We start from the raw sequence: 23,308 nt of genomic DNA, 5'->3' as shown, positions 1-23,308 counted from the left end.
TAAGAATGGTCTCTCATTATCATTCTTAATCACAACTTCTTTGAAAAGTGATTCGATGTATCTGTTAGGCACCAGACAGTTTTGCACCTTTGTGAGCCAGATTTTTGGTCTGCTGGAAATTTATACCCTATGTGAGATCAAATGATACCTGCTGAAACATATTTGTTGTAGTATCATTTAAACTAGCAAAACTTGTATACAATAAAATTGCCTACAGTGGTGTGGTTTTGGTGGCCCATGCTTTTTCAATTTGATGACATTAAAGAGCCATTAAAAATGGTAGTCATGCAAATTATAATACAATGCCTATATCTATGATAAAATGCTTAATGTTTGATATAGTATCAAAACAGAACTTATTCCTGTTCACAACTATGAAACTATTCGTATAGGGAAGAGAATATGAAAATTGGAGACTGTTACAGATGGACGACAGGTAGCTTTTCTCTCTTTTGTCCCTCTTCTCCCTCTTTCCCTCTTGCTCCCCGTCCCTTCCTTCTTTCCTTATCTTGTTTTTATCTCTAGAATTATTAAATATTATTTGTAAAATACATAAATTAGAGGAAAATTGATATATCCTATTTCTCTCTTTAAGATATGTTATCCAAAAATATTTCTGTTTTGTCTACATATGGATACATAATAGGTTTGCTTTATAATATCAGATAGTGGCAATCTTTTACCTGAAATATTGAATATTAAGATAAACACCCAAATATTTTTGTTTTAATTACTCATATAATTGTCTTTACTTTTTATGCCAGTATCTTTGGATTAAAATAAAGGAAACAGGCAACTGTATAAACATTCAGAACAAACAATTGATCAAATTTTCTAAATTAACTGTTTCAAAGACTACGTAATACCAAATTAAACTGGATAATCTAGTAAATCCAATTAGCAAAAATTGGTTTCAGAGACCATATTTAACATCAATACATATTTTCCAGGTCAAGCAGGATGTTTTTGATCCAGGAACTGTGAAAAAAATATTTTGAAGGCTAGATTCCAAACATCTGCATCATGTCTTATGTTAAAATCTTCTAATTCTCTATGACTTTTTGTAATATTGTTAGAAATCTCCAATTTAGAGACAGGGATGGTAGAAAAGGGATGCTTGATAAGACAGCCAAAGTCCTGAGTTCCAAACTCAGTCGGGCACACACTCTGTCACTGACCTTGGACAACTTATTACATCTCTCTGAAACTTGTGTTCTTCAATTGTGAAGTCAAAGAGATAGTCTATAATCTCTTTTATGATTTAAGATCACAATATTCACCAATAGGACTTCAAAACTAAAGGCCATATTTGGACCTGCTCTTTCACATAAATGGAGTAGATGGTGACCTACTTAGTTCACAGAAAGGACTCTGGGCCACAAAATATCTGTCTTTATAGTCTTAGAAACTAAAAGTTCCTTAAGGATGTCAGCTGAATTAAGGTATATTATTTTCTGAGAATATTCATCTGTTAAATTTTAGCAGATATGAGGTTCCTGCTTAACCTTTCATCTTTTTTCCTCAGTAGGAACTGGGGCTCTTTGATCCCAATAGATTTGGATGGTAAACAGAGTCTCAAAATATATAGCATTGGCAGGCTGATGGCAGTCCGTGTATGTTTGGGGAAATGGAATTTAATAGGAAATAAGATTGGAAAGAAATAGAAACAACAAGACAACACAATTATTTCAAAATATTGCATTCTACCAGCCCTTTCCAGTCTAAGAGAAAAGTGAGCAAGGAAGCCTAGTGGTTTTGAGGGATAGCCTCTGAGCAGATCATATTAACAGAAGTGAATTATAAATTTGATAAACATTAAAGCAATCTCAGACTTTCAAAGAAAGAAAGATATACTTAATTAGGTAAATTGTCTCCAAAATAAAGTCACACATTATTCTGTTATGGGCCAGAGTAATTGTCCTTTGTTTGTTTGTTTTCCCCAGCCCAAGATAATATATCTCTTTCAATCCTTCTGAATACATTTTATTTCCAAATTGCATGAAATTCTGTTGTAGAAACATTCCCACAATTTGCTTTCTTCCAACTTGGCTTCCTTGTAAAACAAACAGCCCATTTTACCTTAAATGACTGTAATAGTAAATGCCTGGTTGGCAATGAAGAACAGCTTGTTAATATGAGAAGGTAGCAATTATTTCCCAGTTGAAAAGGGGTCTTACTATGTTCTTTTTCTAATGATCCACTGGTAAAGTTCCTAAGAACTCTGGTAGAAATAACATATCATTAGAATTTTTTCTTGCTTTTCCCAACATATTCACATGAAAGTATTACCTGGGCATACTGGAATCAAAAAACTCACTAAGCTTTTAGGAATTAATTCTCCCCGTTCATGCTTTCATTTTCTATGTATAATCTCTGTCTAATTTTAAGTTCAACTGAAAATCAAACTGCAAAGTCAACTGGAAACTGGAATTTCCATTCACTAGGAAAGGTTGTGCAAGAAAATATGAATTGCCTTTAATGTTTCCAGCACTATTAACTTTTATTGGGGGAGAAAAAATGTTAATAATGTGAAATTCTATCACCCATCAGCCATTCTGTCTAAATAGAGGCATAGAGGTTAAATTTTGTCAATTAAACTTTATTAGCTTTCCTCATAGTTGATTCAAATAATTCAGCAAGACTTGTGAAGTTTATAAATTTTAACAGGTAGTTGTATTATCTTCTAAGTTTTCACCTTCATATACAACAGCTCAAGTAATAATTTACAGAGAAGAAAATAAACAGTAATAGACTGTAACAGTTAAGAATTGTATCCAGGTGTTTGAAGGATTATATTTTATAGAAAGCTATTTGTATCAAGTTTATAAAAGGCAACTTTCAAAACTGTATAATGCAATAATTTCATATTTCAAAATATATATGCATACAAAATATGCATAAATACATAAAACCACCAATGATTTCATCACATATATATACACAAAATATCCATTCTAAAATTTTGTATTCTAAAATTTCTGTATTAAAAGTGTATCCACGTTGTAATAAAAATGAACAGTAAAAATTATTTTCTTAAAACTAAAATCATTACAAGGTTTGTGAATTTTTACAGGTATTGTAAATTTCAATACATATAGTATAATCTTGCATAAATTAATTGAACATATTAAAAAAAGAAAATATTCACTCACAAATTGAAATGGTGTTGATTACTCCTGTAACTTTCTAACATGCACTATTGCATGTACTTCTTTTCAAATAAACTTTGCATTTAAATTCTAATAAAAATTATTCCTTTTTTAAAAAGGTATTTTAGTTGGAAATAATTTCAAATTGTAGAAACACTGCAAGAATAAGAATAGTATATTGAATACTCAAATACCCTTTACCCAGATTTACCTGTTGATAACATATGGCCCTATTTGCTTTATAAGTTTCTCTCTATCCTCCTCTCCTTTCCCCCTGAACTACATGAAACTAGGCTGCAAACACTATGTCCCTTTACTTCTAAATACTTAAGTGTATATTTCATCAGTATAAAAATATTATCTTACATAACCACAGAATAGCTATTAACTTTAGTTAGTTTAACTTTTATCCAGTACTTTTCATCTACAGCCTGAATTCAAATTTTGTTGATTGGCTCAACGATGATCCTTATACACACTGAACTGTGGTATCTCACTATTAGGACTCTGAGCCTCATTCATTTGGAATGTTATGATAAAGACAATAAGATGAAAGTTTCTGTGGTGTCTACAATGAAGATGTTGAAAATAGTGCCCACCGTATTCCAGGGTGTTGCCTTTATGAGGATCCACAGTAGAAATATCCATGCACACTGAGAAGCTTTGATGTTTATTTTGGCTACCAAGGAAATTAAAGCCAGAATTAGGTGACAAGTCTGACAGAGAAGTATGGTTTGTTTTTCTTTGTGCTATCACCATAACTTGTTTTCTCTTTCTTTTTGTTAAGTTTTTTTAATCTAATTACTTTACCCTTTAATACTGGTTTAGAGCTGCCTCAATTCCCTCTGGAACAAAATTGGATATAAGTAAACAAATAAATAAACCAAATACATACATACATACACATGTATGTATGTACATCCTAACTGGATGAAGGAAATGCCACACATGTAATTCAGACTCAAGACGAATACGTCTCTGTGTCCTAACCACATGTCTGTGGGGGTAGCATCTTCCCACATACTGCTTTCTCCATCAGCTGCTCACATTTCCATCAGTGAATCAAGTACCATAATCACATTTTCTCTGAAGGCTGTCTCTCTGACTCTCTTAGCAACTCCAAGATTCCCAGCATCCCAATCAAGTATCTCATTTCAGCTGACTCGCCAACTCTAAGAAGGCACACACAGGTGACGCTTAGATGTGTGGACATAGCAAATCCTCTCCACAGTTTGAGAGTAAAGAAGGTTTTGTGGCATTTGTTTTGCTAAATATAATTCCCTTTCATGTCTCAGGCCCCTTCTAAGCTATTCCATGAAGACTAAATTACTCATATGTAAGCCAATTGCAGGAAGTGGAGACATTTCAGGCTTTCAAAACAATGGCTTTTGTTTTCCATTTTGAAATCTTTTGGTCAAAATCCTAAATGGAGCTGATTCAATCCAGAACACTCTGGCAGTGAAAAATCAGAGACTACTGGATCAGGTAAAGAAAAATGATATTTAGAAAAGATTTCCTTTCCAAACAACCAATCTCCTTACAGGTGAGGGGTTGTTCCATGTGTGGGAAGTTCCACGCTGACCTACATAGTGTTGTCTCTATGGAAAAAATAGGAGATTTGAATGGTTTTATTGATTTTTTACTTGTGAATGAATTTGATGGCTTAGAAAATATAACCACACTCATGACCTTTCCCCATTTTCGCAGCAACCCTGTGAGAAAACTACAACATGAATTATGATTCCTACTTTGTAGATGAGAAAATTGTGACCCAGTGAGTTTAAAGCTGTCCAAGATTAGGAAAGGTCTGCCTGCACTTAATTTGTTCTGTTGCAAGCCCTGAACCAATCTCATAACTTACCTATTTTGCTGACAGCATTATTACATTTTTGGTCTTCCAGGAAAAAACAAAAAAACAAAAAAACAAAACCTTAGATTAATCTTCAACTTTTCCTTCTTTGGAACCCTCTACACTTTGTGAAGAAGCCAAGCCCTGTTGTCTCTGCCTCCCAAATGTCCCTGCCATCTGTTCCTGCCTTCTGTTACTTCATTACCCTCTGACTACTATTGCCTTGTTACAGTGAGTCTAAATTATAGTAACCATTTTCTAACTAGTCATCCTGCTACCAGCTTTTCTGATTCCTATGCAAACCTGCTGCTAGAGTGGTCTTTTTAACACGACTAATCATGACCTTTCCTGCTTTAGAATTCATACTAGATTTTTACTGAAAGTAAAAAGCAGATTTCTTAAGCTGCCAAGCAGAGACATCAACTAATTTTATTGATTTTATTTATAATTTTATTTTTCACTATGCATATATTCTCAACCTGTAACTTTTATTACAAAAACCATATTGAACTTGCTATTCCAAAAGCATTATGCATTCTTTAGCTATTGGATCTTTACTCAAGTTACTCATGCCGTTCCCAAACCCCATCCTTAAGGATTTAGCCTAAACATGCCTCCCGCAAAACAGCTCCTATATTTCTCCAGCTGGAATTCATCTCCTTCTTTCACATACTCTCATGACTCTTAGTTCAACTCCTATTTTAACATTCCCTGGGATCCAAACTTTTAGTAATTATTTCTATATGTCTGTCTTTCATACCAGACTACAAGTTCTGTAAGGACCTGAGACCCGACTGTATTTTTTATCTTTGTAATTCCCTACATCCACTTCAGTGCTTTGCATTAATTAGTGTACAATAAATATTTGTCAAGTTAATTTACTTCAGGATGTTAGGATTTGGATTAAACCATTGCCTCCGTTTATATTAAAGCGAGGATGTCACCTGAAAGAAGCAATATATTTGCCAAGTGCAACCAATTTTCTCTAACTGTGGTTAGGTTGTCAGAACAACAAAAGGCAGAACAATGTTCTCAGAGACTGGAAGACGAAACAGGAAAATTAGAGCTGGAAAGGTTTTGTGTCAGCGGCATTTTTGGATGGCTCAGGATAAGAAAAGAGGGCCTAAAAAGAGACACAGAAGCCTACAGGGGAAGTATTATGTAAAGAAGTGTGGGAGGGAAGGACAGAAGGAAGTTAGCAATTTTTTGGTAATTGTCAATCTTTTATCAGACACTTTATCTTAGGTTTGTATTCAACCCCCACATTGCCATGAAGAAAAGGTATTCTTATGCCAACTACATATTTATGTATTAATAGAGAGATTAAAACTCAAAGAGGTTTAGTGAATATGAGCCCAGGTACATCTGCTTCTACAGCCTTTGTTCTCTGCCATGTTGACTTGGATAAAACATGCCTGACAGAGGAAGAGGAGATGTGCTCAAAAGGCACAAACAGAGGATGGTGGAAAGGACTACCAGGTGTCAGTGGGAAATTCTGTTTCATTTATGACTCTACCTTTGATTGTTTTATTTATTTATTTATTTATTTTTTGAAGAACAAAAGAAAGTATATTCTGAAAGAAAGAAATAAACCTTAAAGCAGATTTCAAACACTCAGCTCATTAAGGCTCTGCCCTTTTCCCAAATTAAGCTTTCCCATTTCCACTTATACATTCTACAGCTTGTCCTGGATATGGGGAGCATGAGGTGGAGAGGAGGTGGACATGGTGAGAGAGGAGGAATTTTTTTATACAACCACATTGTTTTATGGAATGAACTATGGTGTGAAAATTAGTCTTGCATCTTTTAGATCATAAATCCGAGTGGGGCATGCTGTCTTGGCAAAAACCAGTAGCAATGTACTACGTGTTTATTGCCAAAAGCAATAGTATCATGACAGCAGATAATTATGAACAGTGCTAGTGAGTAGGGTTGGGAGGAGATGGCTCTGAGAGAGCGAGAGTAGGGGCTCTGGCTGAAACCAATCAGACTCTCAAATCCTTGCCACTGATCTGCCTTGAAGCTCAATCCACTTTCTTCTTTATAAAGAGCAAGAATGTGGGCCGGGCGCAGTGGCTCACACCTGTAATTCCAGCACTTTGGGAGGCTGAGGCGGGCGGATCATGAGGTCTGGAGATCGAGACCATCCTGGCTAACACGGTGAAACCCCGTCTCTACTAAACACACACAAAAAAATTAGCCAGGCGTGGTGGTGGGTGCCTGTGGTCCCAGTTACTCAGGAGGCTGAGGCAGGGGAATGGTGAAAACTCGGGAGGTGGAGCTTGTAGTGAGCCAAGATCATGACACTGCACTCCAGCCTGGGCAACAGAGCGAGACTCTCTCAAAGAAAAAAAAAAAAAAAAAAAAACAAAGAGTTGTCTGGAGAGAAGAAATCGCTTGAGAATCCGGAAACCAGAGATGAACTGGTGATCAAGGGTCAGGGGGTATTTTATTTTTAATGCTGAGTTCAAAGCATCTTTACACTCCCAAACCTGTAAAACATGTTGGCATTCCAGTGCAGGTTCCTGAGGACCCTTATTATTTAGAATCTTTCATCCAATTTTCTCTCATGATTTCCAGTGGACACATTTTATTAGGTGCAATAGCTGGACCCTGCTGTCTCTTTCTTTTGGTCTGGAGTCAGCTTATGAATGAGGGCAATTCAACCTCCACATGGTTGGGAGAAAAAAAAAATCTAATGAATTCAGGCTGTGAGGGAAAATTCTGGGTCTCCCTTTCATGGGGAAGAGAGAAGAAAAGAGGCAGTCAGTCTGCTACCTGGCAGTCGTCTGGAAGCAGGGTGCCGTCTGGACGTAGTGTTTCCTGCTGGAGTTAAACAGGCCCTCTGTTACATAAGACCTTGCTGGCATTGCTCTCAGGCCACACCCCATCTCTGCTCTCAGGAGCTCTTGTCTTGATGCTTCAATGCTTACTTCATTTTGACAAACCACTCCTGTTTACAAGACTGCTTTCTATCTGAACCTATGCCCTTCCTGGAGCATATTCCTTTAAGAGTAAATGAGGCTTAGTCACTACCAAAACATTCGTTGATTTAGCCTCATGGGGATTTCAATGTTCTAGCAAGTGAATTGCCCACATAAATCGTGATTAACCATTTGATCTGTAGGGGAAAATATTCATTCAGAGAAGACCAAGGTCTTCCTTTAAAGGCATTACCTGCTTTCTTCTTAGAACATTTGGAATGTAATTCATTGCTCTCCTTCATGACCTGAGGTCATAGTTAAAACATTGATTTATTGCCCTGTGTGATACAATGATTTCCTAAGACAGAAATGAGAGGCAAAATATTTAGTAATGGCAAGTAATAGAACTAACCAATCAAATTGGATGATGGCCATGAATAACCCATTTGGTCTAATTAGTGAGCCCTTGGAGGTGATCAGCTCTGTCCTTGGGGATTAGTGACCTCGAACTTAATGTTTCCTTCTCACAGACATTTATCAAATATCTACTTATCTAACCAATTTAATCCTCAAATGACATTATGATACAGGTGAAAATATTTACATTTTATAGAAGAAAAAAATGCTTAGAAGACCAAGCATCTTGCCTAATGTCATACCACAGCTAAGGCACAAGACCAATATTTTGACATCCCTTACCTGCTTGAATCAGTGTTACCTCCAATACACTGCCTCATTCATTCCTCTTGCTCCTAGTTGTCTGCTCTAGAGAAACTGCCTGTCAAGCATATTAAATAGGTAGTCTCATTTGCATACCACACATTTCCTTTTCTGTTTCAATAAATAAGCATTCATTGAATGCCTACAATGTGCTAGGCACAGAAAAATCAAATGGCCCATACAGTGAATAAACCCTGACCTTTCACTTAATTAGCACCATATTTAACATCCAACTTACTCATATAATCTTTAACACTTTTGCCAAATATGAATGGTGCAATCTCTTCCACAAGGAAAGATTGTTAACTTTTGGCCTAACAAAGCTCTTTCAACTTTCATTTTCAATTTCATGTTTGGTGATGAGACAATTGGAAGTCTAATCTTAGGGTAACAGATTATTGGTAAAAGTTCTCCTTTGCTTCCGCTCACCTGCCTGATACCCCTCCCCAACCTATAACACATGACTAAGGAGAACCTGCAGAGCAATTTATATCCACTGGTACCAGTACAGGGAAGAAGAAAGAGTCTCTCTTCATTTTCATTCATTCCACATATATTAATTGAATGCCTACTACATGTCAGAAACTCTTCTGGGAACTTATCTGAATGCTTGTTTTAAGTCTTTCTGTGCTACCCAATCACAGATTTGAAGCAGCCTTCGTGCTTTTGTACTTCATATGCCTGCCTCGAGCCTTTCCCCGGTGATAGCCAAGAGCAACATGAAGTCTTTGAAACAAGGTTTACAGTCTTGTTTTTCTGTTACTAATATAGCATGCTGTTCTCATCATCGGTCTGATTTGGCTACTGACATGGTGACATGCTGGAATGTTTCCTCAGGGATCCAACAGTAAAAAGGAAGCAACAACAACAAAAAAGCACAAAGAGTTCAGAACAAATAGGTGCCTTCCAGTAAAGTCTATATGAAGGAATTGACTTCCTTGAGTGCCTTAAAAACCAAGTGTTTGCACTATAGGACAGGTAAGGATATTTTCTCAAAAATATCAGGAGAGAATCCTGGGAAGAACATGAAGCTGACCCTGTTACTCCTTCCCTTAGCACTTCGAGGATTCCTCACCATTTTGGTGGGTAGACACAAATGCCTGAGTATGACATGTGAGACCTTCATAATTCCATAACTGTTTATACTTTCTTAATCAGCTCAAGAATTACCTTTCCAAGCAAAGTTTCTGGATAACCCTGCTCCAGTAAAAAACTAGCCAGCCTTTCTTTGTGACCTTACTCTTCTATTCAATAACACTATTCATACTGAAATTCAATATTGATTCAGCATGTAGGCTTCACGGTCTCGGATTGAAGCCTGACTTCTCTACTTCGTTTTCTGACTTTCAGCGAATTTTTTGACATCTTTGTATCTCAGTTTGTCAGTAGAATGAGAATAATCATCATCATCACATCTTTCTAAGGGCATTTTTAAAATAAGAATCGAATGAAATAATATGGATAAAGTGGCTATCACAGTATGTGAAACATAGCTTTCAAAAATATGATTCCTCATTATAATTGCATGTCTACTACTCAGTGAGTTCTTCCAATGCAAAATCTGTGGCACTTAAATTTGTATTTAGTGCCTAATGATGTTCTTATTTATTTAATGTACAAAAGCTTTGCAGAGTAGGCAACAATTAATTATGGCCTATATTAGTTAGGCCAACACCAAACAATAACAAAATGAGAAAAAAATACATGTTAATTTCTTGTCCTGTAACATTTCTAACACGTGTTTCTGATGATCATGTACCTCTCCTCAAAAATGTGATACAGAAACTCAGAATCCTTTCATCCTTTTGGTTCCTCATCTTCAACATACAGTTTCCAAGACCATCATGATTGACTGTCTATAGATAATCAGAGGAAAAAAAGTGGGGAAGGCACACTTATTTTTGACCACCCTGACCCAGAAAGAAAATACCTCACTTCTGTTGACATTCCACTGTAAAAACCATGACCTTTGCCACACAACTCTATGCCATGCAATAGGTAGGCAAGCATCCGTTTCTAATAGCCCTTGAAGAATGTTAGGAATTTGATGGAAAGAAGATGACAGGGAAGGCTACTCCTGGGAAAAGAAAAGAAGGTGAATAATAGGCAAAGGGAAGTTTAGGATTATAGAATCAACACATTTCACATTTCAATGGAAATGCAGGACACATGATGGGGAAGATAAGCGATAAGAATGGGAGGCTGAACTCAGTCTGCACACCTTATTATAATTGTTCACTTCACATCATACACAACCTAGGGCTCTATAGTTCCTGAGTTTGACTTTACATACTGGCTCACACTTCAACGTAAAATTAGCAAATGTGAAAATACCTGAGCTTATTAGATAATGACTAATCGTGATCATTTTAAGCACAGTTGTCAGATTTGACAAATAAAAATATAGGACATCAGTTAAGTTTGTATTTAGGGCAAAAACCATTTTTATAGTATGAATAAGCCCCATGAGATATTTGGGACGTATGTATATTAAATAAGTATGTGTTGTTTATCTAAAATTAAAATTCAACTGGGTGCCCTGTATGTTATCGGGGCAACTCTATTTTTTTTAAGGGCGAGAGAAGGATCCAAATTATTGCCCTCTTAGTAATGATTGCAATTCTCTGTATTTTTGGTAAAATTATAGAAATTTTCCCTTTCCTTGTCACATTTTTTTCTTTCAAGTTCTGCACCAAAAAATTATTATCTGACAATAATCATTCTTTCTAGTTGCTTCGAAAGGTGAAAAATAGAAATGCATTATGCAGAATCACAGTTGGTTCTGTGATGGGACCATTATATGATGAGACTGCAAGCAGAAACTACACATTTATCATCAGTTATTTTCTATGGTATCTACCCTTTTAACAGTTAATACTGATGACTAGTTATAGAGGTTCTTCAACCCATGTAGCCCATCAACTAAATAAACTTACTGATTCCGAACCATTTGTTTTTCTAGGAAGGTTCTGTTTTGCTTTTAGACCAGGCTGTACCTCTAATACTAACCAGTTGTCTTGTAAATATATAGTGTAGCAATGTTATAAATTAGCATTGTTAGTAGTAACAATAGTTACTACTAACTAGTAGCGTAGCATTGTTAATAAAGCAATGTTAGTGTAGCAATAGTCGTTGTGGTAGTAGGAATAATACCTTTATTGATCACTTCCTTTATGGTAGCCATTTTTACAATTGTTTCATATGAATTATTTAAGCTTACTAAGCTTTGCTACACAGAGGTTAACTAACTTGCCCAAGTCTGAACAGCTAGTAAGTGGAGAAGCCAGAACCACTGGATTGAGGATTGGTGTTAACCATCATAGTAGTTGGCTGCAGTAGTGAAATCTATCTTCCCATTGGGACAATGACTGAAAGCATCAACATCTCCATACTGAAACATCATCCTGGAATGAGTCAAGTGGCATGGGCTCAAAATAATGCCTTTGTCATTTCTTTTTTTTTTTTTTTTTTTAGTTGACCAAAGACTTTTATTTTTTTTTCTATTGCCTTTTTTTTTTTTTATTATACTTTAAGTTCTAGGGTACATGTGCATAACGTGCAGGTTTGTTACATATGTATACTTGTGCAATGTTGGTGTGCTGCACCCATCAACTCGTCAGCACCCATCAATTCATCATTTATATCAGGTATAACTCCCCAATGCAATCCCTCCCCCCTCCTTAACTCTTACTTTGGGTAGCTTGTTTGACTTCTCTGTACTTTAGTTTCCTCATCTGTGAAAGGAAATGATAACGTCTACTTTATAGAGTCATAGTATAAAATTAAGTGTATCTTATGCAAGGAATAAATACATAGTAATTGATATTATTATTATTATGAATATTCATTCCATTCAAACTGGTTTACACAGAATTTTCTTGTCCTTATAGAAATGAGGTCCCAATGTTCACATGTAGATAAGGAATAACAACAAATCTCTGCTATTTCTCTACTTCCTGTTCCTTCTATTAGTTTAATTAATATCTTTAATGTTTCCTTTGAACAAGTGATAGATGAAGAGCAACAGACATCACCGTGAAAAATACAAAATATAGAAAATTAAAAGCTAAGTACTTGTCAATGGTTGGTTAGTACCAAAACATCATTATTTTCTTTTTTATTTTATTTTCTAATGGAAGGGTTATATCTGTCTTTTCTCATAATGACTTAGGTACTTGTTCCTACCAAACAAGTTAAAAAAAGAATGCCATCAAAAATAAAATACTGAAATGTTGACATCACACTCAAATTATTACTTGGCATCTATTCTTTGCTCTTGGAACAAAGACTGTATACATGCTGGTCTTTGCACTTTTAGTTATGCTATTCTCCTTGTGTCTCCTCTTTCTACTTATCCACCTTTAGCCTAGTTACCGCTTCAAGTTTCACCCCATAGACCTACGGATAAAGATGACGATCATCTCTGAATACCCAATCTTTCCTGACCAATCCCTTTCCATACTCAGGTAGACTTAGAGCCCATCCAATAATTTGAAAGTTGGCATCCTATTATTGTGTAAAATCCATAAAAATAAAGCTTATCAGAAGAAAGAACATAAAATTGAGAATCTGAGCTTCTGTTGTTCCACTTCCTGAGAACTGAATGAGGTCTATCGTATTGATCTTCCCCACAACTAGTACTGATAGATTGGAGACATTTCATAAATGCTTGTTTGATTAATGATTATAATTTAGGTAACAAATGTGTGACAGTGGCTGGCACATAGTAGATGCCCAAAGATCTTAATTTATTTCCCATTTTTATTATAACCATGCTTCTTCCATGCCACACACATTCATGGATTCTTAATTAAATGTTGAGAGCTTGCCTCTGCATAGACTTCCAATTAGAGTAGCTCTGCAATCAAAAAACTGAATATCTAAAATTCTACTTTTAACTGATTTAACAAGCTCTGGTCAAACAACTAGGATTGTTAGATTAAAAATCTGACATAATGAGTAGCATGTTGTTTTTTAAGGGATATAGTTTCTTAAGGGATGTGGCATATTGTGGCATTTTTCAAAGATAACCCTCTCAAACATTCTTCTTACAATGTAATATTGATAGACCTCCATCATGAGGCAGGATTTTTACCCTCTCTCCACTCCTCCCCTCAAACCTGGATGGACCCTCATAATTGCCTCAACTAATAGTGGATGCCAGAAGTGACGCTATGTCTTCCTAGCCTGGCTCTGACCTTTCTGGGACATGTGTCTTCAGAAGTTTAAGTCAATATGTAATCAAGCCCCCGTACTGGGGAGAACATGTGAAGACACCCCATAGAGTTACAGATGCCCAAGGAGTCTCAGATGAGTCAGCCTACAGTCCTCTCAGATCAGACATCAGAACATGTGAGGGAGGAAGTCTTCAGTATGATCCTGGTCCTTGCCATTGTCTCTTTGCAACCTCATTAGAGACCCCAAGTCAGAAGGCCCATATTGGCTTCTCTTAGATTCCTGACCCATAGAATTGTGAGAGACAGAAAATGATTATTATTGTTTCAAGCCACCAAGTTTTAGAATGATTGTTGCACTGCCATGGAAACAAGCAGGACAATTGGGGGAAAAAAAGTTAGTCTAATTAGGTTTAAATTGCAAGACAGATGAGCCATGTCTTAGAACATTCCATCCTTCAATCTCAGTGATCACTGTGAGGGTAAGGCAGAGACTGCCCAGTCTGTGAGGTTTCCATTGATTCCTGGGGTTGTGGCAACTGAAGTGGTCTAAGACAATTTTGTCCTGAAAACCTCGGGGCTCTGGAAGAATAAAATATACTTCTTCTTAATAGTTTTTCCAGTAATTAAAGTTTTATTTTCACATCCGTTTTAGTAAGTGTAAAAATACATTTCAAATCACTCTTTCCTTCAAAGTGGGAAAAGAAGGTGGGGGTTGCGGGGGAAGCAGAGCCCATATGTCTCCAAATAAATGCAATTACCAGTCCTGCCTTCACCGAGGTCATACACCTATACTGTGGAGGGCATGGGATGGTGGAGGGAGATTTTCACATCTGGATTTCATCAACTCATATTGGTTATAACTTGCAGACTGCAATTTCTTTGCCAATATTTTTTGTCATTAATCCCTTGGTAGCATAAAAAGAAAAAAAAAAAGGTTCTAGACTCTTCATAAACTGCAATTGGGCAATAGCTGTTGTGCACAATAGTCAGCCCAGACTTGCTAAATGTTAACAAAACTTCCCCCGCACTGCCACTAAGGTGAAACAAAATGTGAGGTCTACACAAGTGGAAATAGGTAAATAGCATAATTTTGTTTCTGTCCATGAGTGATGGGAGTGAAAACAAAATGTGCAAATCCTACCGGGACTGAGAGCAAGAAACCCACACAGTCCGTGAGTGTAAAAAGTGTTGAATGGTCACTGAGTCCTTCTGGAATTGCTCCAGAGGACATGGTTTCCTGAGGCCTTGTTCTGGCAGGGTAGAGACAGCATTGCTGATAGATGATTGTTAGGTTTATAAACAAGAGAAAGTATTTAAGAAGGCAAATGCAGGAACATTTTTTTTTTCCTTTGTGTTTTACCCTACCAGTAAGTAGAATCAGAAAAAGAGAAATTGTAATTCCCAAATGTAACTTGGGCTTTTCCATCAGGAGGTGGCATGGACTCTTTTGAATCCAAGGGCAGAGTGAAATGAGGAATAAATAAAAAATGGGAACTTTCTGCCTTCGGCTCCAATGAAAAAAGATCTTTGGTGTATGATTGGTTTGGTCAAAAGCCTTTTAAGCACCCTAAACTGTTTTTGGATTAGATGACCAAGTACTTTAGAATGTGTTAGTGCCTGATGCTACCAATTAGGTAACACAATGTTTTCCTTTATCCTTACTTAATTTAGAGTCCTGTTTAAGAGGATGGGTCCCAGGCTTATACTCAGATTCCACACCCCCTGACTGCTTGAGCAGGGGTCTCCATTTCTCTGTGCCTCAATCTCCCCATGTTTAAAACATAAGTAATATTTTGTGAGGTTTAAGAGTGTTTTGTGAGGATCAAGTATAATCAAACAGGTACGAGCCTGGGACTTAGAGCTCAATAACTTTTAGTTATTATTCTTATGTTCAACTATACCTGCCTGACTTATTATGAACCTACACACAATTTTCTATGTTGGTTTTAGTCTTTTTTAAAAAATTTTCTCCCTATGGAGTAGTGAGTTCACTATTACCGCTTGTAGTATATAATCCCACAATCTGTAGGTAATAATTAACCCTCTTCTTTTCTTCTCCTAGGCCTTACATGATTTGTCTGGAGTTTAAACTGATCTTTCTTTCACATTTGATCTCACTAACAGCATTTAAAAACTGGTTCTTTTAGCTATGTTGAAACAGACAATACACTGTTGTAATTAACTAGTCACTGCTGTGCAGAACAGCAGAACTTATTCCTCCTATCTAACTGAAACTTTGTGCCTGTTGATCAATACCTCTCCTTCCCTGTTCACCCCAGCTCCAAAGCCTCTGGCATACCTTCTGCTTCTGTGAGTTTGATTTTTTTTTTATTCCACATGTAAGTCAGATCATAAGGTATTTGTCTCCTTGAGCCTGGAAGTTTAAATGTTCTCCCCACAAATGGTACATATTAGAGGTGATAAATATGCTAATTAGCCTGATTTGCTCATTTCATAATGTCACATGTATCAAAACATCACATTGTACCCCAGAAATATATACAATTACTGTTTCTCAGTTAAAAATACAATTAAAAAACCCAATTCTGAAAACAGAGAAACAAATACAAACCTCTGGATGTGATTGAAGAGATGATTATTAGGCCACAAGCTCCGTGAGGCCCAGGACCATTTTTATTTTGTTTTCTACTTTGAAATACATAGAATGCAGCAACATCAGTTTTTCTCTCCATTATTTTTGCTATTATTATTTCAGAACAGGCTGGCTGTCTATAGGAACTGTTAGTCAGGGTTCAGTCAGGAAACAGGTGGCTCTGCTCAACGTGGACACTTTGAGTAGAAATGAATAAAAGCACCATTTTGAAAGATGTGGGCAAGGTTTAGGGAGCACAGCAAAGTCTAATGTCTTCCCTAAGGGCCAGTGAGAGTGGGGGTGCTGGGACTGCCACTGGCCTAAAGAGACTGGGGCAGAGTAGAGTTACTAGGAGCCAGAAAGAGGGAAGCTGTACAGAGGTAAAGGCCAGAAGGGAGCTGTGTGGAAAACTGGCAGGTAACCATCCAGGGAAATGAATGCCTTGCAACACTGTGTTCCTGCCTCTGGTTTCCTGCTGGTGTTCCCCATTGGCAGAGTATAACTAGAAGCCAGAAGGCTAGGGAGCCTGTGCTATAGTTGCTTAGGTTTAGGCTCCTAGAGCACAGAGGAGGGAGGAAGAAGTGTGGAGCCTAGACCTGGAGAGCAAAGGGGAGACTTCTAGCACAGGACTGAATATTCAGTCACTTCTATGCTGTGCTCCTTCACGTTCTCTAACCCTAATATTTCCCACTTAACCTTTAGATACTCAGTATTCTCACTCAGTATGTCCTCCAAGGAATACCCAGTGATCTGGAATTTACAGCTTCATTAATTCAGTAAATACTCATGGAACAAGGGCAAGCCAAGTGAGTGGCAGTGCTTGCCTTCATAACCTCTCACACACTTGGTGGAGAGACAGGCATGTCAACAATTTATGATCCACTGTAATAGGTACCAGGACAGAGTTGGCACTAAGCACTGTAGGAAACAGAGCTAGTGACTTACTTTTCTCTTATGGTGAAAAGCAAGGCAGGTCAAGACAATTTTACAAATGAGGTAACAGTTAAAGTGAATCTTGAACAAGAAGGAAGTTCCACGGCTAATCCTCTCAGGGACTTTATTTTAAACTTATTTTCTGGAGCGGGAGCAAGACGGCCGAATAGGAACAGCTCCAGCCTCCAGCTCCCAGCGCGAGCAACACAGAAGACAGGTGATTTCTGCATTTTCAACTGAGGTACCGGGTTCATCTCACTGGGGAGTGCCAGACAATCGGTGCTGGTCAGCTGGTGCAGCCCGATCAGCGAGAGCTGAAGCAGGGTGAGGCATTGCCTCACCTGGGAAGCCAAGGGGGAAGGGAATCCCTTTTCCTAGCCAAGGGAAACTGAGACACACAACACCTGGAAAATCAGGTAACTCCCACCCTAATACTGTGCTTTACCAAGGGTCTTAGCAAATGGCACACCAGGAGATTATATCCCATACCTGAACCAGAGGGTCCTACACCCATGGAGCCTCCTTCATTGCTAGCACAGCAGTCTGAGATCTAACTGCAAGACTGCAGTGAGGCTGGGGGAGGGGCGCCCACCATTGCTGAGGCTTAAGTAGGTAAACAAAGCCTCTGGGATGCTCGAACTGGGTGGAGCCCACCTCAGCTCAAGGAGGTCTGTCTGTCTCTGTAGACTCCACCTCTGGGTGGAGTCTGACAGCTGTCTGCCAGCTTTGAAGAGAGCAGTGGATCTCCCAGCACGGAGGTTGAGATCTGAGAACAGACAGACTGCCTGCTCAAGTGGGTCCCTCACCCCTGAGTAACCTCACTGGGAGACATCCCCGTCTAGGTGCAGACTGACACCTCACACCTCACACAGCTGGGTACACCTCTGAGATGAAGCTTCCAGAGCAAGAATCAGACAGCAACACTTGCTATTCAGCAATATTCTATCTTCTGCAGCCTCCGCTGCTGATACCTGGGCAAACAGGTCTGGAGTGGACCTCAAGCGAACTCCAACAGACCTGCAGCTGAGGGTCATGACTGTTAGAAGGAAAACTAACAAATAGAAAGGACACCTATACCAAAACCCCATCAGTACATAACCATCATCAAAGACCAAAGGCAGATAAAACGACAAAGATGGGGAAAAAGCAGGGCAGAGAAGCTGGAAATTCAAAAAATAAGAGCGCATCTCCCCCTCCAAAGGAACGCAGCTCATCACCAGCAATGGAACAAAGCTGGATAGAGAATGACCTTTGACGAGTTGAGAGAACACTTCAGTCGATCAAACTTCTCAGAGCTAAAGGAGGAACTACGTACCCAGTGCAAAGAAACTAAAAACCTTGAAAAAAGAATGGAAGAATGGATAACTAGAATAACTATTGCAGAGAAGTCCATAAATGAACTGATAGAGATGAAAACCATGACACGAGAACTACATGACAAATGCACAAGCTTCAGTAACTGACTTGATCAACTGGAAGAAAGACTATCAGTGATTGAAGATGAAATAAATGAAATGAAGTGAGAAGAGAAGTTTAGGGAAAAAAGAGTAAAAAGAAATGAACAAAGCCTCCAAGAAATATAGGATTATGTGAAAAGACCAAATCTACATCTGATTGGTGTACCTGAAAGTAATGGGGAGAATGGAACCAAGTTGGAAAACACTCTGCAGGATATCATCCAGGAGAACTTCCCTAACCTGGCAAGGTAGGCCAACACTCAAATTCAGGAAATACAGAGAACACTGCAAAGATACTCCTCGAGAAGAACAACTCCAAGACACATAACTGTCAGATTCACCAAAGTTGAAATGAAGGAAAAAATGTTAAGGGCAGCCAGAGAGAAAGGTCTGGTTACCCGCAAAGGGAAGCCCATCAGACTAACAGCAGATTTCTCAGCAGAAACTCTACAAGCCAGAATAGAGTGCAATATTCGACATTCTTAAAGAAAAGAATTTTCAACGCAGAATTTCATATCCAGCCAAACTAAGTTTCATAAGTGAAGGAGAAATAAAATCCTTTACAGACAAGCAAATGCTGAGAGATTTTGTCACCACCAGGCCTGCCCTACAAGAGCTCCTGAAAGAAGCATTAAACATGGAAAGAAACAATAGGTACCAGCCATTGTAAAAACATTCCAAAACATAAAGACCATCAATGCTAGGAAGAAACTGCATCAACTGATGAGCAAAATAACTAGCTAATATCATAATGACAGGATCAAGTTCACACATAACAATATTAACCTTAGATGTAAATGGACTAAATGGACCAATTAAAAGACACAGACTGGCAAATTGGATAAAGAGTCAAGACCCATCAATTTGCTGTATTCAGGAGACCCATCTCACATGCACAGACACACATAGGCTCAAAATAAAGGGATGGAGGAAGATCTACCAAGCAAATGGAAAACAAAAAAAGGCAGGGGCTGCAATCCTAGTCTCTGATAAAACAGACTTTAAACCAACAAAGATCAAAAGAGACAAAAAAGGCCATTACATAATGGTAAAGGGATCAATTCAACAAGAAGAGCTAACTATCCTAAATATGTATGCTCCCAATACAGGAGCACCCAGATTCATAAAGCAAGTCCTTAGAGACTTACAAAGAGACTTAGACTCCCACACAATAATAATGGGAGACTTCAACACCCCACTGTCAACATTAGACAGATCAGCGAGACAGAAAGTTAACAAGGATATCCAGGAATTAAACTCAACTCTGCACCAAGCGGACCTAATAGACATCTACAAAACTCTCCACTCCAAATCAACAGAATATACATTCTTCTCAGCACCACATCGCACTTATTCCAAAATTGACCACATAGTTGGAAGTGAAGCACTCCTGAGCAAATGTAAAACAGAAATTTTAACAAACTGTCTCTCAGACCACAGTGCAATCAAACTAGAACTCAAGACTAAGAAACTCAATCAAAACCACTCAACTGCATGGAAACTGAACAACCTGCTCCTGAATGAATATGTTATTCAACATATTTCATTTTCTCAAAATTATTATTTTGAGAGATGTTCCATCAATACAGAATTTATTGAGAGTTTTTAGCATGAAGAGCTGTTGAATTTTGTCAAAGGCCTTTGCTGCATCTATTGAGATAATCATGTGGTTTTAGTCTTTGGTTCTGTTTATATGCTGGATTATGTTTATGAAATCTCCTTCATGTCGTACATAATGAAATGAAGGCAGAAATAAGATGTGCTTTGAAACCAATGAGAACAAAGATACAACATAACAGAATCTGGGACACATTCAAAGCAGTGTGTAGAGGCAAATTTATAGCACTAAATGCCCACAAGAGAAAGCAAGAAAGATCTAAAACTGACACCCTAACACCACAATTAAAAGAACTAGAGAAGCAAGAGCAAACACATTCAAAAGCTAGCAGAAGGCAAGAAATAACTACGATCAGAGCAGAACTGAAGGAGATAGAGACACAAAAAACCCTCCAAAAAATCAATGAATCCAGGAGCTCGTTTTTTGAAAAGATCAACAAAATTGATAGACAGTTAGCAAGACTAATAAAGAAGGAAAGAAGAATCAAATAGATTGAATAAAAAATGATAAAAGGGATATCACCACTGACCCCACGGAAATACAAACTACCATCAGAGAATACTATAAACACCTCTATGCAAATCTAGAAAACCTAGAAGAAATGGATAAATTCCTGGACACATGTATTCTCCCAAGACTAAACCAGGAAGAAGTTGAATCCCTGAAATGACCAATAGCAGGCTCTGAAATTGAGGCAATAATGAGTAGCCTACCAACCAAAAAAAGTCCAGGACCAGATGGATTCACAGCCAAATTCTACCAGAGGTACAAGGAGGAGCTGGTACAATTCCTTCTGAAACTATTCCAATCAATAGAAAAACAGGGAATCCTCCTTAACTCATTTTATGAAGCCAGCATCATCCTGATACCAAAGCCTGGCAGGGACACAACAAAAAAAGAGAATTTCAGACCAATATCTCTGATGAACATCAATGCAAAAATCCTCAATAAAATACTGGCAAACCGAATCCAGCAGTACATCAAAAAGCTGATCCACCACGATCAAGTGGGCTTCATCCCTGGGATGCAAGGCTGGTTCAACATATGCAAATCAATAAACATAATCCAGCATGTAAACAGAACCAAAGACAAAGACTACAAGATTATCTCAATAGATGCAGCAAAGGCCTTTGACAAAATTCAACAGCCCTTCTTGCTAAAAACTCTCAATAAATTCTGTACTGATGAAACATATCTCAAAATAATAAGAGCTATTTATGACAAACCCACAGCCAATATCATACTGAATAGGCAAAGACTGGAAGCATTCCCTTTGAAAACTGGCAGAAGACAAGGATGCCTTCTCTCACCACTCCTATTCAACATAGTGTTGGAAGTTCTGGTTAGAACAATCAGGCAAGAGAAAGAAATAAAGGGTATTCGATTAGGAAAAGAAGAAGTCAAATTGTCCCTGTTTGCAGATGACCTGATCATCTATTTAGAAAACCCGATCGTCTCAGCTCAAAATCTCCTTAAGCTGATAAGCAACTTCAGCAAAGTCTCAGGATACAAAATCAATGTGCAAAAATCACATGCATTCTTATACACGAATAACAGACAAACAGAGAGCCAATTCATGAATGAACTCCCATTCACAATTGCTTCAAAGAGAATAAAATACCTAGGAATATACCTTACAAGGGATGTGAAGGACCTCTTCAAGGAGAACTACAAACCACTGCTCAGTGAGATAAAAGAGGACACAAACAAATAGAAGAACATACCATGCTCATGAATAGGATGAATCAATATCATGAAAATGACCATACTGCCCAAGGTAATTTATAGATTCAATGCCATCCCCATTAAGCTACCAATGACTTTCTTCACAGAATTGGGAAAAACTGCTTTAAAGTTCATGTGGAACCAAAAAAGACCCCGCATTGCCAAGACAATCCTAAGCCAAAACAGCAAAGCTGGAGGCATCACACTACCTGACTTCAAAGTATACTACAAGGCTACAGTAACCAAACAGCATGGTATTGGTAGCAAAACAGAGATATAGACCAATGGAATAGAACAGAGCCCTCATAAATAATACCACACATCTACAGCCATCTGATCTTTGACAAACCTGACAAAAACAAGAAATAGGGAAAGGATTCCCTATTTGCTGGGAAAATTGGCTAGCCATAAGTAGAAAGCTGAAACTGGATCCTTTTCTTACTCCTTATATGAAAATTAATTCAAGATGGATTAGAGACTTAAATGTTAGACCTAAAACCAGAAAAACCCTAGAAGAAAACTTAGGTAATACCATTCAGGATATAGTCATGGCCAAGGACTTCATGTCTAAAGCACCAAAAGCAACGGCAACAAAAGCCAAAATTGACAAATGGAATCTAATTAAACTAAAGAGCTTCTGCACAGCAAAAGAAGCTACCATCAGAGTGAACAGGCAACCTACAGAATGGGAGAAAATTTTTGCAATCTTCTCATCTGACAAAGGGCTAATATCCAGAACCTACAAAGAACTCAAACAAATTTACAAGAAAAAAACAAACAACCCCATCAAAAAGTGGGCAAAGGATAAGAACAGACACCTCTCAAAAGAAGACATTTATACAGCCAACAGACACGTGAAAAAATGCTCATTATCACTTGCCATCAGAGAAATGCAAGTCAAACCACAATGAGATACCATCTCACACCAGTTAGAATGGCGATTATTAAAAAGTCAGGAAACAACAGGTGCTGGAGATGATGTGGAGAAATTGGAACACTTTTACACTGTTTTTGAGACTGTAAACTAGTTGAACCATTGTGGAAGACAGTGTGGCAATCGCTCAAGGATCTAGAACTAGAAATACCATTTGACCCAGCCATCCCATTACTGGGTATATACCCAAAGGATTATAAATCATACTGCTATAAAGACACATGCACAC

The sequence above is a fragment of the Colobus angolensis genome, unplaced genomic scaffold, assembly GCF_000951035.1.
Source record: "Colobus angolensis palliatus isolate OR3802 unplaced genomic scaffold, Cang.pa_1.0 Scaffold152, whole genome shotgun sequence".
Lineage (NCBI taxonomy): Eukaryota > Metazoa > Chordata > Mammalia > Primates > Cercopithecidae > Colobus > Colobus angolensis.
The sequence above is the reverse complement of the archived record's forward strand: the minus strand, read 5'-3'. Positions refer to the sequence as shown.